General features: G+C 41.2%; 1 protein-coding gene across 1 annotated transcript in view; it reads left to right on the forward strand.

Moving 5' to 3' along the window:
• Nucleotides 1–27,473, forward strand: part of OPCML (opioid binding protein/cell adhesion molecule like) — a 473,626-nt gene that overhangs the window by 141,986 nt on the left and 304,167 nt on the right. The window lies entirely within an intron of this gene.

The raw sequence follows: 27,473 nt of genomic DNA on the forward strand, positions 1-27,473 counted from the left end.
CAGGAGCACTGGGCTCCGTCATGCTTATCAGAAATACATTATCAGGTGGGGATTAGACAGAGGCTGGTGCGACTGTGCTGTCCATGCCAGCGAGTAATGAAGAATGAAAATTCCACGGACTGGAGACAAACACAATTGACAGGCAGGGGGTTGCTGGAGCCACCCTTTCACTCAGTTTAATGTGACACATGAGCTCCTGGAAGGCTTTCCACTTCACTCGCCAGGTCCGAGGTCTGGAACCCTCTCCCCCACACCCTTCCACCCTCCATCCTGGCCTGCTTTTCCTTAAACTTCCTACGCCCAGCAAAGGCGGCATTTCAAAGGAAGCTATGGAACGTAAGAGCAGAAAGTAAAACTTGTACAAATGCCCAAACCTTTTTCCATGGAAATGGACAGCTGCGGAGCAGAGAGTCAGCCATCTTTCTCCTCTGAGGAGAGTGGGGGGGATTACCAGAAGCCTTACTTACTTCAAACTTTAAATTCATCATTTTTTCTCAGAATTGAGTTGGCTTTGAAAGAGGTGGTTACAGTTCTCAGAATAATGAAGTGTTTACAATAAGTAGATCAAAGTCTGTTTTAATTCCTCCCCTCTCCTTTTTTTTTGGCAGTGAAGACCAACGTAGGGGACTAAGTAGTTTTAGCGTGGAAAACAGCCATAATTGCAATAATAGCAATAATTGCCCCTTATTCCAAAAAACAATACCCTTCATTTTATATTGTAAAGGAGGAATAAGCAAAAATCACAAAGCACTATTACAAAAAAAAAAACAAAAAAAAGAAAACCAAGGAGAATGAAGAGGCTTCCCACTCTCCAGCTTTTGTAACCAAGAAAGATGGTTCGGAGAGGGGCTGTGTCCTCTTGTGGAGGGACATTCGGACTCAGGATCAAAGGGTCTGGCTTCTATTCCTGCCTCATTTGCTCATTGATTCCTTTATATAGTAAAAATCGGTGCCATTATGTGCTAGTCGTTGTGCTGTGCACAGGCACGGAGCATGAAGTACACCCATCGCCTGCATTTGGGAGCTCAGGCCCCCCAGGAGAGGGCATCTCAGTAAACATGGCCCCCGGGCAGTATCTGAGGTCAGACGTCCGGCTCAGCGGGTCGCCCAGACAGTGCAGCGCTCGTCTTTTCCAGATGCAGTTGTGTGATCTTGGACAAGTCAACGTAGCCCCATTCTTCTTGTCGGTAAAATGTCATTGTCACCAGCTCTGCGGATGACACAGGGTCCTGTGAGAAACACAATCCCTCCTAATAGATTAGAGCTTTACAACACCTCATGCCAATCCAGGAAATGATGAGTTCTGAAAACTGTAATATGACAGTAAACATAAGGAGATCTTAACAATATTTCGATTGCCACTGCTGCTACTGTTCGTATACTAATTTCTGTCTAGGGTGTTGCCTAGACAGCAGTGAATGGGGCAGTCTTGATCCTGGCCCCCTGAAGCCAGATATGCAACAAACCATTGCACAAATAAATACTTAGACATTACGTTGAGTGCTATCAAAGAAAAGATAGGATATAATAAACAAAACAAGAGGAAAGTCTAATTAGATTTGTAGGGTTGGAGAAAGCCTCTCCAAAACAATAAGATCCAGCTAAGGGAATGACATGTTCAAAGACCCTGAAGCAGAAGAGCACTTGACATGTGCACGTAGGTGAACAAAGCTAGCCTGGCTGGCTCATAGCACGTGGAGGAGAGAGGTATGAAGGTGAAGCTACTGAAGAATGCCAAGGCCAGGTTGTATAAAGCCCTGAACTTCCTAGTGAAGACAGCAGGTTTGATTCAAAGGCAATGGGAAGCCATTACAGAGTTTAATCCAAGGAGTGACATATTCAGGAATACATGAGAGGAAGTAGAATACAACATGGATTCTGTCAGTTGAATCACAGCTCTGCCACTTACAAGCTGTGCAACCTTGGACAAATTATTCAATCTCTCTGTGCTTTCATTTCTTCCTCTCTAAAAAGCAAGATGATAATACTTCAATGATTGTAGTTCTGTAAGTTAATAGATATTATGTTCTTTCTAAAGTGTCTGCCTTGTAGAAAGTGTCATATAAATGTTAGATGATGTTGATGATGGTGATGACAATGAAATTTCAAAGAGATGGAAGTTTCTGCTGTGTGGAGGTGAGGCTGTAAGGGCAGGAGTGTTGAGGAAGAGGGGAAATAAGGAGACTCACTAAGGGGAAGTTCTTTCACTGGTCTGGAGACAGGATGTTTTCCTACATCGGGGTGGCAGTGATGGGAAAGGAGAGAGAGGTGCATAGATTAGAAATATATTTGGCAGACAGAATTAATAGACTTGAGAATGGATTAGATGTGAGGATGAGGATGAGGGAGGTATCGAGGATGATTTCCAAGTTTCTGTCTAGATTAACGGGATGGATGGAAGCACCATTTCATGGAGGAAGAGTAGATTTCAGAGAAAAGAGCAAGTTCAGTCTGCGACATATTAAGTTAGAGATGCCTTTGAAATCTTTACGTGGAAATGTGAAGGAGCTTGTTGGATATACAGGTCAGGCGCACAGAAAGAGTTCTGGGCTGGAGAAGCACGTTTGGGTTTTCAGCAAGGAGACTGGATTGCATACATTCACTTAGGATAAGAATATAATCAGAAGAGAAGAGGGCCCAGGACTCAGTTCTAACAAACGTGAACATTTGGGAGTTGAGCACAAGGGGAAGGTAGGGACCTTCTTTGGCCAGCTGTAAGGAGGCACACACTGAAGTATGACCAGGGACTGTAGAAAGCCGGCACAGCGCTTGCAGTTCAAAGCACTCTTTCTAACATCAGCTGACCTGATCCTCATGATGACCCTGTTGGTTAGACCACTCAAGAATATTCTCCCCATTTTACACATGTTAAAACGGAATCCGGCTGGGTGATTTGCCTTCAGTAAAGACTGTGGATTGTTTGTAGAAATTATTCGTAAAGTGCTTTTGTTTACAACCAAAAGGATTCTCATCCTTTGTTTATTATTCACAAAATAAGCAAATTCTGTAATATGTCCATTCATTAACTAGGTGCATGTTTTTGTTTCAGATAAAGAAATGCCAGCTTAGAGAAGTTGCTCACACTCATACAGCCAGTCAAACGGTATTTTTCTGGCTAATGCTTATGTTGAATTTGAGTGCAATCTGTTGACAGTATAATATAGGCTGGAGTAAATATCCCTAGTTTCCAGAGAATATTGGAGGTTTATTTTAGTCTGGGTCACTGGTCCTCACACCCTGGTCCTATCACCTGGGAACTTGTTGGCAATGCAGATCCCCAGGCCCCACCCCAGACCTCCTGAATCAGAAACTATGGGGTGAGGCCCAGCAACCTGGATTTAGCAGGCCTTCCAGGTAATTCTGATGCTGGCTGACGCTGGAGACGAGACAGTCTAGACTAGATGAACTTCCACTCTGCATGCTCCATGCTGTCCTCTCCCTCCACAGACTCAGTCCCCTGCCCGACAACACCAGACACACTCTGAGGAGTTCGGGATTTAAAAGGCTTTAATGTTTATCTGTGTAACTGAGTGGTGGGGAGCCACTTTTGAAGACTGATAAACAAGCAGTGTTTCTAGGTAAGAAGTGAAATATATTCAGTTCAGCAGACACTGCTTGAGTACTTACTGTATGTATGTCTGGTGACTGGATAAAGAAACACCTGCAGGTTACAACTTAAGTCCACAAATTCTAGCCCCTAAATCTGTGTTGTGGTAATTGCCTGCTCCCTGATGTAGCTTTCTCATAATGATCTCAAAGTCCTTCTAAAATATTAGTATTCCTGAGAGGCACAAGAGGTAACCGTTGTTGACTTTACCTTCCAGGTGGGCAAGCAGGGGTAAAGGGAACGGCACCGGGAAAGGCACCATGTCTGAATCAAAGCCACTCCTTTTCTTTAGAAGTGAAAGTGAGATTGCTTGTTTTATTTGAATTATCCAAAAGATATCTACGGCTTTAATATCATTACCCCATTTCTTCTCATTTTCCTTATTACCTTAGATTTGTACTATTGTGTGCAATTTTAAATTAATTATTATACTCTAAAGCCTCATTTTGGTTAGCACTTTAATTATGAAGTCATTTTAGCTTTTAGATGAGTTACAGCTGAAGGTAATGAACAGTATTTACTTTCATTAATGACAATTTTCGTTACTCTGCCCTTCCACGGTAACCACATAGTGAAAGCTTTCAAAGCTGGAGGAAAAATCCAATAAAGGGAAAATTCTCCAGGCCCTGCTGGTCTCTGAGGAAGCAGATGGAGACAGAAGGGGGTGAACTGTGACTTGATGGAGGATGAGGGGTTTCATTTTGTGTCATATTGTGTCCAGTGTTTACGTCCCCTTCCATCCTCTGTGTGAGCAGCAGTTGTCACCCCCAAATCAGGGTTCTATCAGATGTGGAAATTTGAGTCTGGAACTCTGTGTTCCTACAACTCCAAACTCCCTGGACAAAATGGTTTTTAAAATTTCTATCAGTCTTCTCTGTGCTTTGTTTATATGATCAAGGACAAGTGGCCAGTTGGAAAATTTAGACCTGAGGTCTCCATCCCGAGGCGCAGATCAGAATCATCGATGGAACTTTTCCGCAAGATGTACCTGCCTACCTCACACTCCAGGGGAGAAGCCTAAATCCTGGAGATGGGGGCTAGTCCCAGGATGAGTGTGCTTATAAAGCAGCAGTGTGGCTCTGCTGCCCAGCGCTGGTCACCCAGAATAGTGACAGGACCTCTCTTTTTATCCTTTAAAAAATATTTTGCATTGTATAGATAATTTCAGTTGCTTGTTATATATTTAATAGGGAATATTGTATCTGGTTTTTGTCGTTACTATTTATTTGTATGTTTTAAATGAGAATAAAAGGTAGATTTGCTGCTATTTTATGGAAACATTTCTGCAAAGTTTCTCTTTCTCTAGGCTTCTCTTCTTACTTCAAGCCAGGACAAGCCTTACGGAATTGGGCCACGTCTGTAGGGGTGAAAAGCGTGGATGCAGAGACAGCCTGCAGTTAGAAGCCTGGGTCTGTAGCTTACTAGCTGGGGAGGCTGAGAATGTGCTTGACTTCTCAGGCCCCTCAAGAGTTAAATGGGGCTAGTAGGAGGCCTTGTCCTGGGCTGCTCTGAGAAGTAAATGAATTAATACTTGTAAAGTGCTCTGAGCAGTTCTTGGCATACAGCGAGTCAAAATGGGTCCTTTGTTGCTGTGTGGTGGTCACCATTATGACATCAGCATCAGCATTATCATTATTTATGAGAATGCTACATGGACTCAAATCAGTTTCTTTCTTTCTTTCTTTTTTTTTTTGATGAGGAAGATTAGCCCTGAACTAACATCTGTTGCCAATCCTCTTTTTGGTGAGAAAGATTGGCCCTGGGCTAATATCTGTGCCCATCTTCCTCTTTATATGTGGGATGCCTCCACAGCATGGCTTGATAAGCGGTGCGTAGGTCCACACCGGGGACCTGAACCAGAGGACCCCGGGCCACCAAAGCAGGTGCGCGAACCCAACCATTATGCCACCAGTCCAGTCCCCTCAAATCAGTTTCTTTTAACACAATATAAGAAGAAATTATTTTCTAAGCAAAGAAATTGTGTATACATGACGTTAAGGATAGCGTGTAACCCACTTAAAAGAAAAGAAACTTTTGGGGCCGGCCCTGTGGCATAATGGTTAAAGTGCGCACGCTCCGCTGCTGGTGGCCGGGGTTCAGATCCTGGGCGTGCACAGACCCGCTGCTTGTCAGGCCATGCTGTGGCGGCCTCCCATGTAAAGTGGAGGAAGATGGGAACAGATGTTAGCCCAAGGCCAGTCTTCCTCAGAAAAAAAAAGAGGAGAATTGGCATGGATGTTAGCTCAGGGCTGACCTTCCTCACAAAAAAAAAAAAAAGAAAGAAACTTTTTAAAAGAGATGATCATTGTGGAAATAAAGATGAACCAAGTGAGAGCAGACAAGGCTGTTTATTCAGAGCTTGCTGTAGCAGGGGAGTCAGCCACTGTCACTTGTGTTTGGTGGAGACTCAGCGCAGGCAGGGACATGGGAGCGCTTTACAGTGGAGAAAGATGGAGGCCTTTGGTCTGGGGAGGCTGGGGATGGGCTGACTAGAAGTGGGTCATCCTGTGCGGTTGGTTAGGGTGCATATCCGGCTTTCTCTGGTTGGTCCTAAGTTGGAAGCAGGGGCAAAAGTTAGGGCAACTGTCAGTTATTAATCTAGTCCTGGCCATTTGAGGCCGATTGTTACAGGGGTTATTATTTGGCTTCCTGGGTTGTTGGTAGAGCTGGCAGTTTGCCTTTTACAAGTCTGACTCCCAGCACTCTGGATCCCTGGGCTGGTTACTACAGGTTGTGAGTCAGAGTTCTATTTTTATGTATGGTCAGGACATTCAGTCTCCCATCGTATTCATTGTTAGTATGCAAATGATTTTTGCTTCACAAGGCTATCTGATTGTTAAATCAGAGTGGCTAAAACTTCTACTTAGAAATCCTGTAAGATAAAAAATATCCACTTAAAAGTAATAAAGTTACATTGATTTTTTAAAAATATTCCCATAGCAGTTGCTAAATGAATATATATTTGGGATTGAATGGATTTCAGAGCTTATTTTAATGCATGGCGGTCTGTCTTCCACTGGGTTTAAAGTTTTACTTAGTTGCACTTGGATTTTTAATAAATTTAGCTAACAATTCTATGCTCTTAGAATAGGGCAGGGGTGGTAAATTAGATTGTTTGAAAGGATATATTATTAGGAAATAATTTTACTAATGCCTTTGGGGAGTGTTTTACATTTATTTTTTCACCTAGATTTTTTGCTTAGAATGTATTTACATTTGTGTTTAGAATAATTTTATGGTTGAATTGTGTTCTTGGAGAACTCAGGTAGAAGGAGAACTCCTAAGTGTTAGTTGATAGAGATTAACTTGTTTAGGCAGAAAATGTGCCAAGGAGCAAGCCACCTAGGCAGATCAAGAGTTAATTATTTTAATATGATGATCCATTGTGGAATTGTGATAATGTGTTATTTAAATTTGGCCTCTTGTGTTACAATTTATTGCCTTCGGGGCATTAGTCTCTCCTGCATATGACTTAGCTCCACTAAGGCGGAAGGTTTGAAGCACTGAAAGAATGAAGTGTGTCACATGGAGGAGTTGTGACTCTGGTCGTCATGGCGACAAACAAGGCCAAGTTTAGTAGCCGTTTTCACACTGTCTCCACTAAGCTCTGCATTCTCTAGTCTGCTTTTTGGCTCTAACTTGCCTCACACAAGAGGAGAAGGACTTTGAGACATCTAGAAATGAAAAAGAGCTTGTAGGGACAAACTCTTCCGAAACTCTGAAGTTGAAAATGAATAAATTGGGACTGAAGAGGTGTATTGACCTTTCTGAGTTCCTACAGTGAGCTAAAAGCAGACCCAAAAGTGGAATTTAGATGTCTGCTCTAAGCTGTTATGCCTCCCTAAAAGTAATGAAAATACAACCGATAGTCTATATATATTAAGATATGATACACACACACGCATATGCACACAAAGTGTGTGCATAATGTAGTAAATATTTGTACACACACATATATTGAGCAATTAAATTATTCCCTTGACTCTTGCTTTACCCTGCCTACTGTTGTGACACACAGAGAGAAGCATTTTTCCCCAACTTTAAGGGAAAGAGTTTTCAGGTGAAAGTGCTTCTATTCTTCTGAGGAGAATTGAGGGCAGAACTTGACAAGCCATTTGATCTTTATATCTCCTGAATCTCACCAGTAACCAAAAAAAAAAAAAAAGAGAGAGAGAAGAGTGGAGAAACCAGAACCATGATCTCATGTTTAAGTGATGTCACATCTTAGTATAATTAAATGCCTTTCCAGAATTAGCATTTCTCTGGCCAAGACTACTCTCATTGCTGAGCACTCACTTTACTAAGAAACATCCATCCTGCAGCAAAGAGAGGAAAGACTGAACCTGTGAGAACAGCAGAAAAGTCTGCCCACATTAGCATAATCCATCTCCATTGCTGAGTATGGAGATGCCATGAGAGGGGCTGATGGGCTGGCCTGGGCGCCAGTGTGCAGAGCAGTCTCCATGGAAACCCAGTTGGCAACAGTGAAGGATGACTTCGCAAGGGGACACACCTGCAGCTCTTAAGTCTCAGCGCATTTACTGCCTCCCCCTCAGTTCATTCACATCTTTTTATTAAATGAGTCGATTTGTCACCGCCGACTCTCTCAGACAGCAGCCCAAGGTTCTGATCTAAGGGAAAAATAAAACTTCCATTTCAAAAGTTTGCAGAGACTCAGAGTAGTACAGAGCTGCTGCAGATGAGACTCAAGATGTGGCAGCCCTCTCTGAATTGAATGACTTAATTATTCTGGCTCTTCCTTCTTGGAAAAAAATATAGCAGAAGCAGTGATCTATCTTGACTATTTCTGTCACTTAAGTCACTAATCCAAGAAACTGTTGGACACTTTAGTTGTGTGTCTGTGGTCTCTGGGGTGTGTTAAATTTGTACTGAGATCTGGTTTAAAAGTTTATTTAACCTAAAGATTATTTTCCTGCTGGTTCAAAAAAGTTTCCCAAATGCCCTTTCTTCTGTAAAGACTTCCTATTTTGTGTTCTGAAGAAATAACTACCATGCTTGCCCAGACCCATCTGGATGTAAAGATCCTGTGGCACTTTCCCAGGAGTTCTTGGGTACTAATTTTGATGTTAACCTTTAAAATAGTCCTAACTAGTATATAGTACCTGATAAGCTGCCTCAAATCCTTTATGAGAAGGGACCAAGCATAAATAAATAAATGGAAAAATATAACATATATAAAAATAGGTAAAGCTGTTATCCCTCACAATATTTTTTTACAACTTGTGTATATAAATTTTCCCAGTGAGTCTTTGTTTACAAGACCCTGTAGTCAGGAATTTAAAGCACATAGACTAGATATATCTTTCCATGTTTACTAGCTAAGAGAGCATCATTTGCAATTAGCTAGTGTTAAGAGTTTCCAAATTGAATAAAGGAAATTGTCCAGCCCCTCCCACACTTGCCAGCGTGTGGTGGAGACCAGAATGAGTATACACCTACTCACACTCCCAATCCCCCTCTTACACGTGGATCTGGACTGCTTATCGATTTTCGTAAAAATCCTTACCTGCTGACAATCTGATGCCTCTCAGACCTATCCTGAGTCCATTTGAATCTGGGTACTAATGAATTTGTGGGGGAAGACTAATGATTTTTAATCCATATTTTTCCTGTCATTCCCATGGAAAAATCCCATGGCATCAAGCACTGGTCATAGCCATTTTTCCAGATATCAAGCTTGGAAAGGGGAGTGAAAGGGGCATTTAGCAAAAAAAATCTGATAGGGATGAAAATAACCCACTATTAATATACTAGAGTGAAAGCCCTTGAATGTCCTATCAAAAAGCTTCTGTCCTTGGTCTTCCTACTTCTGGCACCTACTGATCCTACTTAAAATCCCCCGCCTTCATTAGGGCCAGGAAATGCCTCTCAGTATGTTGCATACAGTGGGGCAGAGATCTTCACCGCTAATTAACGGGGCAAACTACAGCGAGAGAATGGGCTCATGTCCAGGGTACAGAAGGTCAGGAGAAGCGCATGCCCTCTGTTGTTTACCGAGCCCCACAGTGTTTGTTTAAGGCCTGATAATGCTTTTTGATGAGGGTTGTGATGACAAGTTTGGATTTTAGAAGCATTTGGACCCTTCTCTTGGGAAACACACACACATATACACACACCATTTTTCTCACACACCACATGATCTACACTAGAATCAGAGCAGCAGTTACTGAATATTAAATTAAACTCCAGAAAAAAAAAACAGGAAGCAGAAGAAAGGAAAGTCGGCACGCATGAAAACAAGCTGAAAATGTTAAGAGCAAAAGGAGATCGTAGAACAGTTTCGGTCTGTTTGGAGTGAATTAATCAGACCATTAAGCAAATCTTTTAATCTCAAGTATCCCTTTCATTTCTGTATCCTATAAAACGAAGTGATGGAGAGTTGATGGCAGAATCTGCCATTGCTCCTTATTTGTGTTACACAGACTGGAAGTCTGGCCTCATTAGCATTCCGCTGCCATCAGAGACCACACGTTCAGGCTGAAAGCTGGAGTAGACAAATCCAGGGGCCCTGAGAGCTCTCCTGGCTTGATACAGACCACCAATAGCTTTCTTCCTCTTGCTTATTTGTGTAATCTATTTATCTCTCTATTCTACCCATAACTTGGAGAATGTGGTACAATCTCTGATGAGCTTCCCACCCCCTGAAAAAAGCACCTAAGGCTCTACATTCAATTTGAACACAGTTTCAGGGAGTGCAGGGGTCCCCAGAAGCTCCCCTGTGGACTTGGAGGCTAAGGGTAAGGGAAAGCCCATGTCATCCCAATAGCTATACTAATATTATAGGGAAATTACCTTCAGAGTCTTTCAACGGGACATATATTGTGACACATTTCAACTTAAAGAAATATACGACCTAAATGCAACTCAGGATATTACTAGTTAGTTGTATATCAGAATTAGAGGAAAAAAGATTCAACTACATTTATTTCTATTTTCTATCAAAGGGTGCATTGAGAATGAAAGCATTAAGTCTGGGAGTTGAGAAGCTTAGATCTAATCCTACTGCTTCCAGTAGCTGAGACTGTGACTCAGGAAAACTCATTTAATTTCTCTGGGCCTCGATTTTCTAATCTGTGAAATGACTGGGTGGAACTAGATGACCTCAAGGGTTCATTTCAGTTTTCATTTCCACGTTCTTATTTGCTGATGGTGCCATGGAGGGAGAATTACAATGATCGTAAAATGGACAAATAAATAAAAGACACAACAAAAATATAATTACCAGAATGAGACTGTACAATTCCATACAAAACCAAGGATGTAAAATGCATCAAATTTTTCTTGGTGTATAAATAATTTTCCTATCTGTATAATAGTGCTAATAGAAGCAATGCTATTTGGTCCTTGAGGTCATGATTTGTATTTTATTCCTTTGTGTGTGTGTGTGTGTGTGTGTGTGTATTTATATGTGTGTGTGTGTGTGTGTGTATATATATATGTGTATATATATATTTAATCTCCTATGTCTCTTAGTATGGGACCTACCACCAACGAGATCTCAAGAAATGTTTGTTGATGAATAAATGGATGTGTAGAGTGAAAGTGGAGAAGGGTTGAGTGAGCTCCTATGGCAGTGCAGGTAGCGGAAGGCAGGCACATGGACTGCTGAAAGTCCAATTCAGTAGCGTTCTTGGAAATGGTAAGTTTTTAGGAGCTGTTTGATTAATACAAACGGGGAGCGTTTGGCAAGCCGAATGGAAAAGGACACTTTCTGTGAAGCTATAATGACACAACATGCATTCTCTCCCTGGTTTATCTAATCACATCTGCATTTCAATGCTGCTGCAGTCCTGTGAATCTGGTGAATTACTGTAGGTCAGCCTTCCAGGAGAACGTAAACCTCTCTTCCTTCAGGAAACAAAGGGGATGATTGGCTTAGGTCTCTCCTGGAGGTTACTGCTGCTCATCCCGATCCAGGGAAAAGGAATACCAGATGGAAAGATGAGAGCTTTCTGTCCCTTGAGTAAAAAGAAAGAAAAGGTTTATCTCATTATTTGGGAATAAAAGAACCAAAGTAGCTTCAAAGTGGTATGCCTTTAAACACCCATTTGAAACTACATGTGTGAGATCAGATTCAAAGAAGAAAGCCCCTCTTCCCAATTAGTGTGCACCCTCTTACTCTCCCTCTCCTTCCTGTCTCCACGTCCTCTGCCACTGTGTCCTCCCCTTTCCTGAATCCAGCCAGATTAAGTGGCTGATTTATCTCCTTAGCACTGTTTTAAAGGGAACAGCTAACTGTGTGATCATATTATTAATATTTATACCCTGTCACTGAATGTTGACAGATTAATTATGCAACATGGTATAAAAATCAGCAGGCAGCGTGGGTGAACGGTGGCAAAGTTCATATATTAATAACTCAACTCAGTGGATGGCACATGCCCCGGGATGGCTGCTTGCTCCTGGAGCTCCATGCCCCAATCCCTCTCAGTTGAGTGGCCCACTGGCTGTAGTTCACGCTCCTTACAGTTCAGTGTATCATCTTTTTGAACATCAGAAAGTAATGTCCATGAAGCCTTCCAGCTAGATCTCTCTGGGAGTTGATCACCTGAGCCAGACAAGCCTGGTGCAGGCTGTCGTAAATGGGATGCATGAACAGAACCAACTGAGGGTCTAGAGTGAACGCTTTCTGGACTGAGCTGTCAACTAATGGGGCTCCTTTTCTCGGAACATAAATAATCTGTGATTAGTTGGTCAGTACTTTTGCATATAATGCTCTGCTTGTTACTTAAGAAAATAGAACAGTGTAAATAAAGTAGGTTCCTATCCTTAGGGAGCTTTTAATTTAGATGGGGAATCAAGGCTTCAATTTAGCAAAGGAGCATGGTCAAGGGTAACATGAGAAGTCTTCCCAACTTTGCAGCTAATTATTGTTCTATAAGTTATAAATTATCGTTTTAGAAGTTACTTTGCCTGTCTGGATCTCAGATTCCTTTGGTGATGATGAGGCTTTTCTAGAGTTAAATTCTACGAGACTCAGTAGAGTGCAGTAAGGAGCAAAGTTACTTTGCTGTCACAGACCTGGGATCCAGGGCTGGCAAATAGCTATTTGGTCTTGGGAAAATTACTTTTTTAGCCACAGTCTTTGTTTGTGAAATGGAATGATAACACCACCGGGGTTTATTACATAAGGTAGTATATGTATACATAAAGTGCTTAAGCATGATATTAATAACTATACCATAAAATGCTGAATAACACTATAAGAGATGTTCCTGAAAAAAACAGAATGCATTGAGGTCCCCTGACAGCCTCCACTATCTTAGATTTTGCTTTGTATTTCTCTTCCCCCGGCCTGAATTAATTCTTATACTTACAAGACACAGCATTCTGTGGTTAAATATGTGGCCATCAACATTTCTGCCATGTGGTGCAGACAGCATCCCCTGTTATATCTCATCATGGAACCATATAGTGGCACTCTTTGAAAAAGGCCAAGTAGCTCTACTGTATTCCCTAGGCCTCTGCAGGAGACACAAGGCCCAGAATCAGGAACATTTTAGTAAATGATGATTGAGAAGCAGCAGCAGCAACAGTGATAGAAATCTTAGTGGCAGGATGGCTCCACACATGCCAGAGGAGGTTCTGCAGTGGCACTTGACTGGTGACCTGCTCTGGAGAGTGCTAATGCTATCTCAGAGTGCCGGTGATGCTTGGGTGACCCATGTTACATGACCCATGGTTTGTCATTGTTCCTCTCAGTGAGTTTGTACGTGTGTGTTTGGTGGTTATTGAAGGAAGATGAATAGATAATTCTGCAGAGAAGTTCACTTGAACCAATCAGATGTCAGGTCACATAACAAAAAGCTGTTGCAATCACAACACATCAAATCAATTCTGGGAGTGATATACCTTATAATCACGCAATGCAAATAATCAAACCCAATAAGCAAGCAAACCTTCAATGTCATCAAGCAAAACTCCAGCTACAAGTAGCTCTAATAGCCTTAAATCAGCTCTTTAACTCTTGTGCTCCAGCTACAGTAGTCATCGATGTGCTTTCCAAGCCGAGCTGAGTAATTTAGCATCCAGAAAGATGCTGCTCCAGTTAACAATTTATCTTCACTTAGCAAGTTGGCTGATTAACCATTTAGAAATATTCCAAGATCATCTGTGAATTAGAAGAAAAAAATACCAATTGGACATATAAAGGGAACAGCTCTCGTATTCATTCTGACAATAATCATTCCTGAGTGTTCACCTGTGCCAGAAACCATGTGAGTGGGGCTGGTTTGGGGGAAACATAAGAAATACAGGATATGGTCCCTGCCCTCAAAGTGAATTGGGATAAACGACAGACCAGCAGCAAATAAAAATGCAGCTTGGTAAATGAGATCTATGTATTGTATACATATGATATATATATTGATCAATAGGAATTTGTTAACCACCTCTGTGTGTCTCTCCCTGACGATGTGCACAGTTCTTGAGGCATGGAAAATGATAATCCTTGTACTAAAGGACTCACAGTCTGCTGGGGAAATTGGACAGTGGAGGACATGGTGAGGCTCTGAGGAAGGGAACATAAGATGAAATCTAGGAAAGGGGAAGCCAGTTAATTCTGATTCCTGGAAATAAATCTTCAGAGAGCTGAAATTTTGTTCACCATCCTTGTGCAACAAATTTCCATTGATAATTTCCCTACCCCTTGTAGTTGTAGGTGGTAAATCTTAACTCCATTTTGGAAGCAGAGAAGGAGAATCACCAAGGTCTTGTGTGTAGACATCCCCGGTGAAGGAGAAGTTGCAGAGGGAGCTAGATTTTTAGATTTCCAGTGCAAATGTCCCACCTCATCATCTATTTGATACATTGTCCGTTCTTACTGGTCAGAGCCTGTACGATGAATAAGCCACCCTGTAGGTTGATGAAAGTATCAGGGGAGGTAATTTAGAGCTTTTAAGCCATTAGAATGTCATTTAGTGCATTAGGAATAAATTAATAGAGTTAACAAGAGGAGGGAATTATTTCAGCATGGGGATCAGAACAGCAGAGAAGAATAGACTAGGCTGCATATTCGGGACGTATCAGCATTGCGTTTGTAAGTGTCAGAAAACCTTCTAGAAGCTGTCTCATTCAAAATGGACCCTAGTAAAGCTTAACATTTAGAGTACAGTCTGTTCAAAATGACCCACTCTATAGGTAAACTTGGCAGCATGACACAAGATTTATCCAGACAGGCTGTGTTGTAGGACATAATTCCAGACCAGAAATTTTTGAAAGTCAAATCCTTACTATTCTACTATGACTACAGACTAGTGGGTCCTGAGAACAGACCCTTTTCTCTCTTTCTCTTTGCAAAGCTCAATTAAAATGTGCATGTGCAATAATCTCCCCGTTCAGAGCTCCCATGGTGATTGATAGAGTGATATCCAAGTCTGTTTAGGCTCAGTGGAATTGCTTAACCCCTTGTGGGACATGCATGGACGAGGAAGAAAGAGAGGTGATGAGACTGAAAAAGCCAGAGCAGGCAGATTACATCCAGAAGAAAAGAATTGTCAACATGACCTGCAAGAATGAGAGAGGATGGAAATGGGTCCTCTGAGTTGTGCACTGTGCCCATTTTCCAAAGTGAAGAAACTTCTAGTATCAGAGTGAGGAACAGTTTTTGATGCAAAGCACACCACATGTTTACCAACGTGAAGATTAATTGTGAGGCAAGAAAATGCCACCATGAGGCTGAGGCTGCTTTTTGTCAGCATCTCCAGGAACCTGCAAATACAGAAGAGGTCCTTTGATAGTCACGTTGGCAGCCCACTTGGCTCACTGAGATCCGGCAGGTTAATGTAGCACTGCCAGCCCTCCAGACTGAGGCAATCAGAAGCACTGCTTGAGAGAAATAAAATGAAATGTGGTAGGGAGGAGAGGGAGAGCCTGTGGTTGGTGTTTCAGCTACTGGCAAAGCCCTCCTCAAATCAAACCCTGCGTGGAAGGCGGGTATTAGCAGAGTGGCTGAGGGGCACCTGCAATGCTGAGATTCATCCCCTTTTTGTTTTTTTTCCAGTCTGTCTGGGCACTGTAGGGGAGGAAGAATTTATGTTGGCCTCCTTCCTAGAAGGGAGCTGCAGGCTGAGAAAAGAGGATGTGTCATCATATGTCACTCCTCAGTGTGCCTCTGTCGCTCTGTCTGTCACTCTGCCGCTCACGATGTCTCTGCCACTCCCTGCCAATCAGTTCCACCTTCCTTCAGCTTCTCTGTGCTTGGGTTCTGGGCCCTGAATTCTTATCTCCTATCAGAGCAAGGCAACCACAGTCTCTGATAACAGAGCCCTGAAAGGTGTCTCTCTTCCTTTCTCCAATGCAAGTCAGGTCAGACTTTCACGACAGGCATGAAGTGACTAAAGGGGAATAAGCTGGGCTTTGATCACACTCCTGCTTTGAGCCCAGAGACTACCCAGGTTATGCTGATGTCTTTTGCAAATTAGCTAATGCTGTGGGAAATACCCCTAGGGGATCATATTGAAACGTAGAGCAACCAGATCTCTCCGAGTAGCCTTCAATGTTTTTGTTTAAGCAGTGGAGTAATTTTCTGGAAAATAAAATATAACTTTTAATGTTGACATATAAAACAAATAGAAGTGGATGAGATCTGATTGTAAGGGGATGGGAAGGAGGTTAGGGGAGGCCTGGAGTCAGCCCAATGAGCTGCTACACCTCCCATGCCCTGGGACCACCACCAACACACCACTGTGCGGGTGGTCCTGTCAGCACGCCTGCTCCCGGCACTGGCTGTGACATCCTACAGGAAGGGGTGCCTTTCTTACATTCACATAGAGGTGTCCTATGGGCTAACAGAGGCTGTGCCTGGCTTCTGAAAGGCACATTGGTTCTCCTAGGACTCTTGCAATCACGTGTCCTAAGGTAGGTCCTACTAGATTTTCACAAAGGAGCTGCCCTCTCTGCTGGTATTTATCTATTAGTCACCACGATGTGCCGGGTACCATTTTGTTGAGTGTTTTTAACGTGCATTTTCCAGGCAGGTCATAAATAGGGTACAATTTTGAAACTCAGAGCTTGAATAGCTAAGTTCTTACTATTCCAGATAAGGGTTTTGGCAAAAATAGTAGCTGCTAGTTATTAGCTCTTCTTGCTATTTCAGATGGCAGAAAAGACGAGTTTATCCCAGTATCTTATCTCCTCCAGTATTTCATCTCACAGCAATGCAAATAGTGTATGCACTTTTGATCTAAGAATCAGTATTTTGGGAAATAGCATTTACCCTACAATGGCCATGCCCCAGGTGGAATTTTGGGCTTTGGGCTGCGTGGCTCAAATCCAGAGAACAGTTCCTGGCTCACGCGTGAGCTGCTTCAACATCCTGCCTAACTGAGCACAGCTATGCCTCATTTACAAGAAGAGGCAGCCTCGCTCCCATCTTGTGTGGTATTAAATAGAGGGCAGATGTAACCCTTTTTCCTAACAGCACAGAACTGCTTCCTGAAGAGAGTCACCTTGAGGAGACATGGCTTCTTGTGAAGAATCACTGTCTTCATAATTAAGTCAGAGAACCATAAAACAGAACTCTGAGTTAACATTCTGTGTGTTTTCATTGACTTACTCTGTGGCTTTTTGAAGAATTACATTTCCTCTCTGTTATTGTTAATTGATGAAGTCTCACAAACTTGCTGGGGACTACGACACACGGACAGTGCTATGTGCATGCAAGTTGCCGTATGCACATATGTAGACAATACCGTTCATTGGGAATTGTAGAGGGGAGTCTAGGGAGCCTCGACATAGAGAAGAAATAATAATAACGAGATTAACTGCTCATCTTCCACTTCTCACCTATTCTCCTTTCTGCCTTCAGAGTCCATGGTAAGAACCACTGATATATTTCACTGTATTTCTTCTGCTGAATAATCGGCTAATTGATTTATTACAGGCGTGGCCTTTCTGCTCTCTGTTCCTTAGCATCCTGCAGTGAATTTTGTTACCTTCTCGGCCCTGTTTATTGCATCCCCATTGTGCAAGTAACTGGAAACTTGGCACTAAGCAGATGGGAAAAAAATGCGTTCTATAGATATCAAAGCTTAGTGGTTAAATGCCGGTCTCTTCTGAGGTGGATGGCTCCCAAGACCCTGATGCTTTTTGAAATATGCTCTAAATAACCTATTTTTCCGTGTGAACACGAGACTCAGTGGGTGAAGGTTATTTTCAAGTAGCCCTCAAGGTTAAAGTTGGTTGCTTTTCCAGATGGTTTCAATCTAATTCTTTGGATTATGATATTGAAGCACCCTGTGATCAGAACTCCTAGTGCCAAGAATAACAAGGAGTGGAAGCCAGCCACAGCAAGGGCTGCTGCTCTGAGGGCATGCAGAGATGTAAGAGTCAAGGCCAGACCATGTGGTCTATCAAGGCCCTGCTGCAGCAACCCCAGGAAATACGAATCAACTCTCAGAACTGCTCATCATCTCTGTTTTCTATTGCATCCGTCACTGTACCCTCTGAGTCCCCCTTCCCCAACTCCTTCTTCCGCTAATTTTTGTCACTGACTGCTTTGTCACAGCCTGCCCACCTGCCCAGGGTTGAGACATTTATTCTAGTCTTTTCCCTGTTTTCACTTTGCACACTTCTTAAGAACGACATCCGGAGACACTTGTGTTCACGTAGGCAGGTTTTGATAGACTGGGATCTTGTAAATTTCTATAACCCATAGTCCACTTATTTTCTTTCTCTGTAGGTGGTGGGGAAATGGGATGAAAGTTGCGTTTGTCCCTGGGATAGGGACAAAATAAGAGAGCATCCAGCTCTTCAACCTGTAACTATCAAAGTCAGTTTTGGTGTGTGCACGTTCAACTTGGATGTACGTGTATGTGTACTTTCATCCTGCTTTTTTCCCCCTTTATATGTGGAAGACTTCTGTTGCTTGGTCATACTACTTAAATTTAATGTCCAAAAGCAACATCTCCTTAGGGGGTAGGGGGCAGATATTGAATGAGAATTCCATCTCAGTCATGAGTAGTGGGTCTGCGTCACAGGAGGGTGCCGCAGCCCTGTGCCAGAGAGGGTATTTTCTCCTGTTGAGAGAGTGCGGTTCTAGCATAAAATAACCGCTTCTTGCCACTCTACTCACAAACTCTGGTTTGTGTAGACGTCTGGATGTATTCCTTTATGAAAACCACTCAGCATATTTATCACTTCTTTCATTGCAGACCCCAATAACGCAGTGGGAAGACCCAATAACCCCCGCACCCCCCTCCCTATTCCCAGTAGCACAGCAGCCGCCACGAACCCACTCGGCAGAACAGACTTGTCACCCGAGGTAGCACTTATGGAGCTGACCTTAAAGAGCAATTTCAGTCAGGAATAGAGAGGCTCCATTGTTCATAAACCTGACATTTATTACTTGGAGATTCTTTCTCTACAGTACAAGCTGCTCTTTATAATTTTATCAAATAAAGTGCTCCTTTCACCAGCGCCCCACTTTCTCCTCCAGACTTCCTCCCACCTCTTGCTGCTCCCACCTACCTGTAGGCTTTGCATGGGGCACTGATGTAAAACCCAGGGACCGTCACAGAAAGCTGGGACTCCTTGCTGAGGGCCAGGCTGGCATCCAGAGCAGAGGGTGTGACTCCTTTTCCCTTCTTCTATTTAGGCAGCATTTAGTGAGAGGATAGATAATGATTTTTTCTTTTTCATCTCAAAATGCATCAGCTTTTATCTGGCATTTTCTAGGTTGCCACATCAGATTGAACATAGAGTAAATCTATTTATTATAAGCATTCCGAGCCCCCAAATGATTAACAAATGTGGCAACATACATTAGTTGTTTCCCGGGTTGAAGCTTGACAAGACTCCCTATAGATCTGTGTAGTTATATTATTTTAATTAACAGATCCTCAAATTGTAGTGATCTCAATGTTTCCCATTTTGATTTAGTTGAAATCATATTTTGGGTCATGGCTAGGTTAGTGGTCTGGAGGCAGGAGGAGGGGTTGAATGCATAATATGAAGGTCAAAAGAAAATTACCGGGCCGGCCCCATGGTTTAGCGGTTAAGTGTACGCGTTCCGCTGCTGGCGGCCCGGGTTCGGATCCCGGGCATGCACCGACGCACCGCTTCTCCGGCCATGCTGAGGCCGCGTCCCATATACAGCAACTAGAAGGATGTGCAGCTATGACATACAACTATCTACTGGGGCTTTGGGGGAAAAAATAAATAAATAAAATTATAAGAAAAAAAAGAAAATTACCTATTTCTAAATTTCTATTACTAAAATTACCTATTTCCATGATAAGAGGGTAGTGGATACACACAAACAAAAAAAAGAGGTTAGATATGACATCAAAAACTTAAAATGTGGGAGGAGGGGAGTAAAAGAGTAGAGCCATTAGAAATAGGTCAAACTAAAAGTACCATCACCTTAATATAGATTTCTATATACATAGGTTATTATATATGATCCTCATGTTAATCACAAACCAGAAACTTATAATAAATACACAAAAAGTTAAGAGAAATGAACCCAAACATAATACTAAAGAAAACCATCAAACCACAAGGGAAGAGAGTGAGAGAAGAAGAAAGGAAGAGAGAAGAACTACTAAAACACCCAGAAAAAAGGTAACAAAATGGCAATAAGTACATACTTCACAATAGCTACTTTAAATGTCAATGGACTAAATACTCAAATCAAAAGGCATAGGGTGGCTGATTGGATTTAAAAAAAGACCCATATATATGGTGCATATAAGAGACACACTTCATCCCTAAAGACACTCACAGACTGAAAGTGAATGGGTGGGAAAAGATACTCCATGCAAATGGAAAAGAAAAGAAAGCTGGGGTAGCAATACTTATATCAGACAAAATAGACTTTAAAACAAAAGCTGTAACAAGAGAGAAAGAAGAATACTACATAATGATCAAGGGAATAATCCAACAAGAGGATGTAACACTTGTAAATATCTATGCACTCAATGTAGAAGCACCTAAAGGTATAAAGCAATTATTAACAGACATAAAAGGAAAAATAGACAGTAACACAATAATAGTAGGGGACTTTAGCACTCCACTTACACCAATAGATAGATCATCCACACAGAAGATCAATAAGGAAACATTGGCCTTAAATGACACATTAGACCAGATGGACTTAGTAGATATATACAGAACATTCCATCCAAAAACCACAGAATACACATTTTTTTCAAGTGAACATGGAATATTTTCCAGGATTGATCACATATTAGGCCACAAAACAAGTCTAAATTTAAGAATGTTGAAATAATACCAAGCATCTTTTCTGACCACAACAGTATGAATCTAGAAGTCAACTGTAGGGAGGAAATCAGACAAGCCACAAATATGTGGAGATTAAACAAAATGCTAGTAGACAAAAATTGGGTCAATGAAGAAATCAAAGGAGAAATCAAAAAATACCTAGAGACAAATGAAAATGAAAATATGACATGCCAAACTTTATGGGATAAAGCAAGAGTGGTTCTAAGAGGGAAATTTATAGCAATATAGGCCTACCTCAACAAACAAGAAAAATCTCAAATAAACAATCTAAGAGTGCACCTAAAAGAGGTGGAAAAAGAAGAACAAACAAAGCCCAAAATCAGTACAAGGAAAGAAATAATAAATATCAGAGCAGAAATAAGTGAAACAGAGACTAAAAAAAAATAGAAAAAAATCAGTGAAACTAAAAGCTAGTTCTTTGAAATGATAAACAAAATTGACAAACCTTTAGCTAGACTCACCAAGAAAAAAAGAGAGAAGGCTCAAATAAATAAAATCAGAAATGAAAGAGGAGAAAGTACAGTGGACACCTCAGAAATACAAAAGATTATAAGAGAATACTATGAAAAGCTATATGCCAACGAATTAGACAATCTAGAAGAAATGGATAAATTCTTAGAATCATACAATCTTCCAAAACTGAATCAAGCAGAAATAGAGAATTTGAATGGACAAATCACCAGTAAGGAGATCGAAACAGTAATCAAAAATCTCCCCAAAAATACAAGTCCAGGACCAGACAGCTTCCTTGGTGAATTCTACCAAACATTCAAAGAAGAATTAATACCTATCCTTCTCAAACTCTTCTAAAAAATTGAAGAGTAAGGGAAGCTTCTTAACTCATTCTATAAAGCCAACATTACCCTGATACCAAAACCAGACAAGGACAACACAAAAAAAGAAAATTACAAGCCAATATCACTGATGAACATCGATGTAAAAATCCTCAACAAAATACTAGCAAATCACATACAACAATACATTAAAAAGATCATACACCATGATCAGGTGGGATTTATTCCAGGGATTCAGGGATGGCTCAACATCTGCAAATCAATCAACATGATACATCACATTAATAAAATGAAGAATAAAAATCACATCATCATCTCAATAGATGCAGAGAAAGCATTTGACAAGATACAGCATCAATTTATGATAAAAACTCTGAATAAAATGTATAGAAGGAAAGTACCTCAACATAATAAAGGCCATATATGACAAACCCACAGCTAATATCATTCTCAATGGAGAAAAACTGAAAGCTATCCCTCTAAGAACAGGAACCAGACAAGGATGCCCACTTTCATCACTCATTTAACATAGTATTGGAAGTCTTAGCCAGAGCAATCAGGCAAAAAAAAAGAAACAAAAGGGATCCAAATTGGAAAGGAAGAAGTGAAACTGTCACTGTTTGCAAAGGACAAGATTTTATATATAGAAAACCCTAAAAAATCCACCACAAAACTTTTAGAAATAATATATGAATACGGCAAAGTTGCAGGATACAAAATTAACATAAAAAAACAGTTGCGTTTCTATACACTAACAACGAAGTAGCAGAAAGAGAAATTAGGAATACAATCTCATTTACAATTGCAACAAAAAGAATAAAATACCTAGGAATAAACTTAACCAAAGAGGTGAAAGATCTGTACACGGAAAACTATAAAACGTTGAAAAAATTGAAGAAGACATGAAGAAATGGAAAGATATTCCATGATCTTGGATTGGAAAAGTTAACACAGTTAAAATGTCCATACTTCCTAAAGCAATCTACAGATTCAATGGAATCCCTATCAAAGCTCCAAAAACATTTTTCACAGAAATAGAAGAAAGAATCCTAAAATTTATATGGAACAACAAAAGACCCCGAATAGCCAAAGGAATCCTGAGGAAAAAGAGCAAAGCTGGAGGTATCACACTCCCTGATTTGAAAATATACAACAAGGCTATAGTAACCAAAACAGCCTGGTACTGGCACAAAAACAGACACACAGATCAATCTAACAGAATCAAGAGCGCAGAAATAAACCCACACATCTGTGGACAGCTAATTTTCAACAAGGGAACCAAGAACATACAATGAAGAAAGGAAAGTCTCTTCAATAAATAATATTGAGAAAACTGGACAGCCACATGCAAAAAAAATTAAAGTAGACCATTGTCTTACAGCATACACAAAAATTAACTCAAAATGGATTAAAGACTTGAATGTAAGACCTGAAACCTTGAAAATTCTAGAAGAAAACATAGGCAGCATGCTCTTCAACATTGGTCTTTGCAACATTTTCAAGTACCGCGTCTGACTGGGCAAGGGAAACAATAAAAAAAGTAAGCAAATGGGACCATATCAAACTAAAAATCTTCTGCACAGCAAAGGAAACAGTCAACAAAATGAAAAGACAACCTAACAATTGGGAGAAGATATTTGCAAACCATATATCTGATAAGGAGTTAATATCCAAAATAAGTAAGGAGCTCATATATCTCAACAACAAAAAAACTAATAAACCAATTTAAAAAATGGGCAAAAGATCCAACAGATATTTCTCCAAAGAAGACATACAATGGCCCACAGGCACATGAAAAGATGTTCAACATCATTAACTATCAGAGAAATGCAAATAAAAACTACGATGAGATATCACCTCACTCTCATCAGAATGGCTATAATTAACAAGACGGGAAACAACAAGTGTTGGAGAGAAGAGAGCTCTCATACACTGCTGGTGGGAGTGCAAATTGGTGCAGCCACTATGGCAAACAGTATGGAGATTCCTCAAAAAATTAAGAATAGAACTACTATACAATCCAGCTATTGCACTGCTGGGTATTTATCCAAGGGACATGAAAACATGAATGTGTAAAGATACATGCACCCCTGTGTTCATTGCAGCATTATTCACAATAGCCAAGACTTGGAAGCAACCCAGGTGCCCATCAAGGGATGAATGGATAAAGAAGATGTAGTATATATACACAATGGAATATTACTCAGCCATAAAAATGAAATCTGGCCACTTGTAACAACATGGATGGACCTTGAGTCTATTACGCTAAGTGAAACAAGTCAGAGGGAGAAAGTCAAATACCATATGATCTCACTCATAAGTAGAAGATAAAAACAACAACAAACAGATAGAGACAGAGATTGGATTGGTGGTTATCAGAGGGCTGTAGGGGAGGGAAGAGGATGAAAGGGGTGATTAAGCACATGTGTGTGGTGATGGATTGTAATTGGTCTTTGGGTGGTGAACATGATGTAGTCTACACAGAAATTGAAATATAATGATGTACACCTGAAATTTACATAATGTTATAAACCAATGTTACTGCAATAAAAAAAAGAAATTAGTAAGTAATTTCTGGTAAGATATTTTGAGACTATGTAAATAACTTGCCCTCATTAAATTTTACCTGCTGGTTTTTTCATCTACTGATAATTCTCACCAAGTCAATTATTAACAAGTATGGTTGCAAAGTGGTACATTTTTTAAAAATTCCACCATTTTTAATACATTTATTAGCTGGTATTCTACTGTATGGAAGAGCTTTCCCTTCCCCATTCCTTTAGTTGTTTGCTTGTTAATTATTAGTATAGGACTATGAAATTTTATTTTAGTCAATGGATTATAATCATTTTATTACTGGTTTTGATGTTCAAATCATCCTAGATTTGGCCAACTTGCATCCCATCAAGCTGGCTCTTGTGTCCTTTTGATACGTCCTCATCATTCTTTGAACTCTTCCTTTCTTTCTGGCACAAGTTATTTTAGGCTCATCTTCTGCTTTCCTTTCCCCATTCCTGAAGTCAGGCATGTCTCCAAGGAGCTCTATTTCTGTTGAGTGGTGTCTGGTATTTAGAAACCAAGATCAGAATACTAGATGTGCTCAGTGCTCCCAGGGCATCATTGTTTCCAGAAAGCAGAAAGAGGGAAATACAAGATATTTTTTCAAATCTTTCTCTGGAATATTTTTCTTCTTTTACAGTTCTGCTTTTGCGCTCATATTCCTCATTCATGAGAAAGATTTTTGTAAATTTGGACTCTTCTCCTATCTAAGCCTAGAAAGATCAACTCCACTGTTCTGGTTCTTCCAATAGCTAAGAAGTAAAGACTGTCCCTAGGACTAAACTCAGGAGCAAACGGGGTAAGAGGGTGCCCATGTCAGAAATTCCGAGGAGGGACTGAGCAGGGGGTCTTGACAGAAAGTATTTATAACCATTATTGGTTCTCGTGCCTGTGGTCTACCTGATAGCCCAAGTTTAGAGGTCCTATACAAACATTCAGAAGTTCCTGGGAGGACTCCTCCTTTCAGGAACGTTTGGATAATAAAAGCATTATTATTAGATATTAATAATTATAATTATATGATAGGTTGTACTCACTGACTGCTTTCTGTTTTACTTATTACTCACATCAGCCCTCCTCTTGAGTCCAGTGACAGCTGAGAACAGAAACAAGACTGTGGATGTGAATCAAAGTAGAGTCACAAATTTATATCTCTGAAACCCAGGGGTACAGTCTTAGAAGGTGCACCTTAGACCTCGTGCCACCTCCATCATATCAGATCCTGTGGCCTTCCTTGGGGAGAAGCTGGGTCGGTAAAGCAACGATCAGGTGCCCTCGCTCCTGCCTTCTGAGTGGAGGCTTGTGTCCTGCTTCACACCCCATCAAGTGCAGAGGGGAGAGAGTGAGAATGAGAGCAAAGGGGCTTCTGGACCAGGGTTAGAAGGCAGGCACTGGGCCCTGCCCTAGCGGCGCTGGCTGTGCAGAAGCGCTGGTAGAGCAAGGGAAGTGCTGCCTTGCTAGAATATGGACTTAGAGCAGGAGGGAAACACCAGGCCACATCTGAGCTTACTTGCCCTTAAATGTGGCCCAAGGAATGCCAGGCTCTTACCAATCAGTGAAATCTCTCCTCCTTCATTAGAGAGCAGTGAGTGAGTGGTTGGAAAGAGCTGACAGATGTGTTTTTCCCATCCTGCTTTCTTCTGCTAAGAGGAACAGAAGTCCTCTATGGAAACAGGGGTGGAATTAGAAAATAAGTATTTCTCCTAAATACTGTGATAAGAGCTTTCCATGCATGGCTTGTTTTAATTCTCATGATAATCTTATAAAGTATATATTAATGCCGCCATTTTACAGATGAGGAAACTGAACCCTGTAGATTAAGCCATATCCCAGGACTCATACATAGAAAACAACGTCTAAACACAGGTCTTCTGTCTGCAAAGTCATGTAGTTAATCCTGATGTCACCAATTTTAGGGAAGATTACTTCTCCAGTAAGTAGGATGAGGTAACCCAGTGACGAAGGGATCACAGGCTGACCTGTGCCTGTGGAGGTGGGAATGCCTCCAGACATGAAGTCTCCAAGGCAGAATTTCACCGCTCTCTACACTGTCATTTCTGGCTGTCCCTGAGCCGCCAGCATATTAGTAACAAGTCCTCATTCAGAGCTTACTACCAAAGAGAAGCTGATAAGAGGTATTTCTTTCATTTCCTTATGATTTTCTCCCTCGCTCTTTAGAACACCTCTGTGCTGGGAGATCAATGCCTCCTGCTAATCAGCTATCCAGCAGCTTAAGGAACATCTCAAAATACTCATTTTAATTTCCTTTTAACAGCAACTGTCATCATCCCTTTGAGTCCTAGAGATCTGGAGCTCCAGCCAGAGTAAGCCCTCTGAGACTGAAGATTCTTGGCTTGATATTCACAGGTTGATTTCTTTAACACTGGATTTCCGTGTTTGTGAGCAAAATAAATTCCCTTTGTGGTAGGATGAGAGATGAGAGAGGGGAAGGAATGGCTCGGCAAGAGCCAGGGAGACACCAGCTTACGGTGGCGGTGGTCCTAGGGATGACAGCCTGTTTACTCAGTCATGAAGTGCTGTGTCAACAGGACCCAATGACATTCTCCAAGGCTCTACCACACAGCACCCGGGACATTGGAGCAGCATGGTTTCTGTCTGCTTTGCTTCCCTCCCTCTTTTTTCCTGTGTTAATCAGACATTTACAACTCATGGCCTCAGATGTGGCCATTATATGTGGCACTAGTACTGTCCTCCTAGAGGTTCCCCCTCCTCCATCTAACTCTGGATTTCTCATTTGAAAGAGTATTTTCATCAGAAGAAGCCACAGAGCATAGTGGAACGAGCACCACTTTTCAAGATGTAATCCTAACTCCATCAGTTAGTGGCTGTGATACCTCAGGAAATTATCCTAACTGCTCTGGATCTCCCAGTCCTTCTCCATAAGGTGAGAATAGTATTTTCCTTTCAGTGTTGTTGGGTAGCTTAGATGAAGTAATATATGTGAAGACCTTGAATAGGTTCTGGGTCTTAGTAGGGTACTCTGTAAATTATAGTTATTTTAATTACCATAGAAATTATTTGTGCAATTGCTAATATCTCATTTATCCTATTTTAGGGGTGTGGTTTTGATCTTCACAAGAGCTGTAGAAACATTCATCATTTTATTTCTGATGCTACCGAGCACAATGCCGCATGCATGATACACAACGAACACAGATGTTTAAAGTGAATGAGATAATCTCATAGGTATTCTTCTTAGCATGAAGTTAATTGCATCTGGTGGTAAG

This window comes from Diceros bicornis, chromosome 7 (genome assembly GCF_020826845.1).
Source record: "Diceros bicornis minor isolate mBicDic1 chromosome 7, mDicBic1.mat.cur, whole genome shotgun sequence".
Taxonomy (NCBI): domain Eukaryota; kingdom Metazoa; phylum Chordata; class Mammalia; order Perissodactyla; family Rhinocerotidae; genus Diceros; species Diceros bicornis.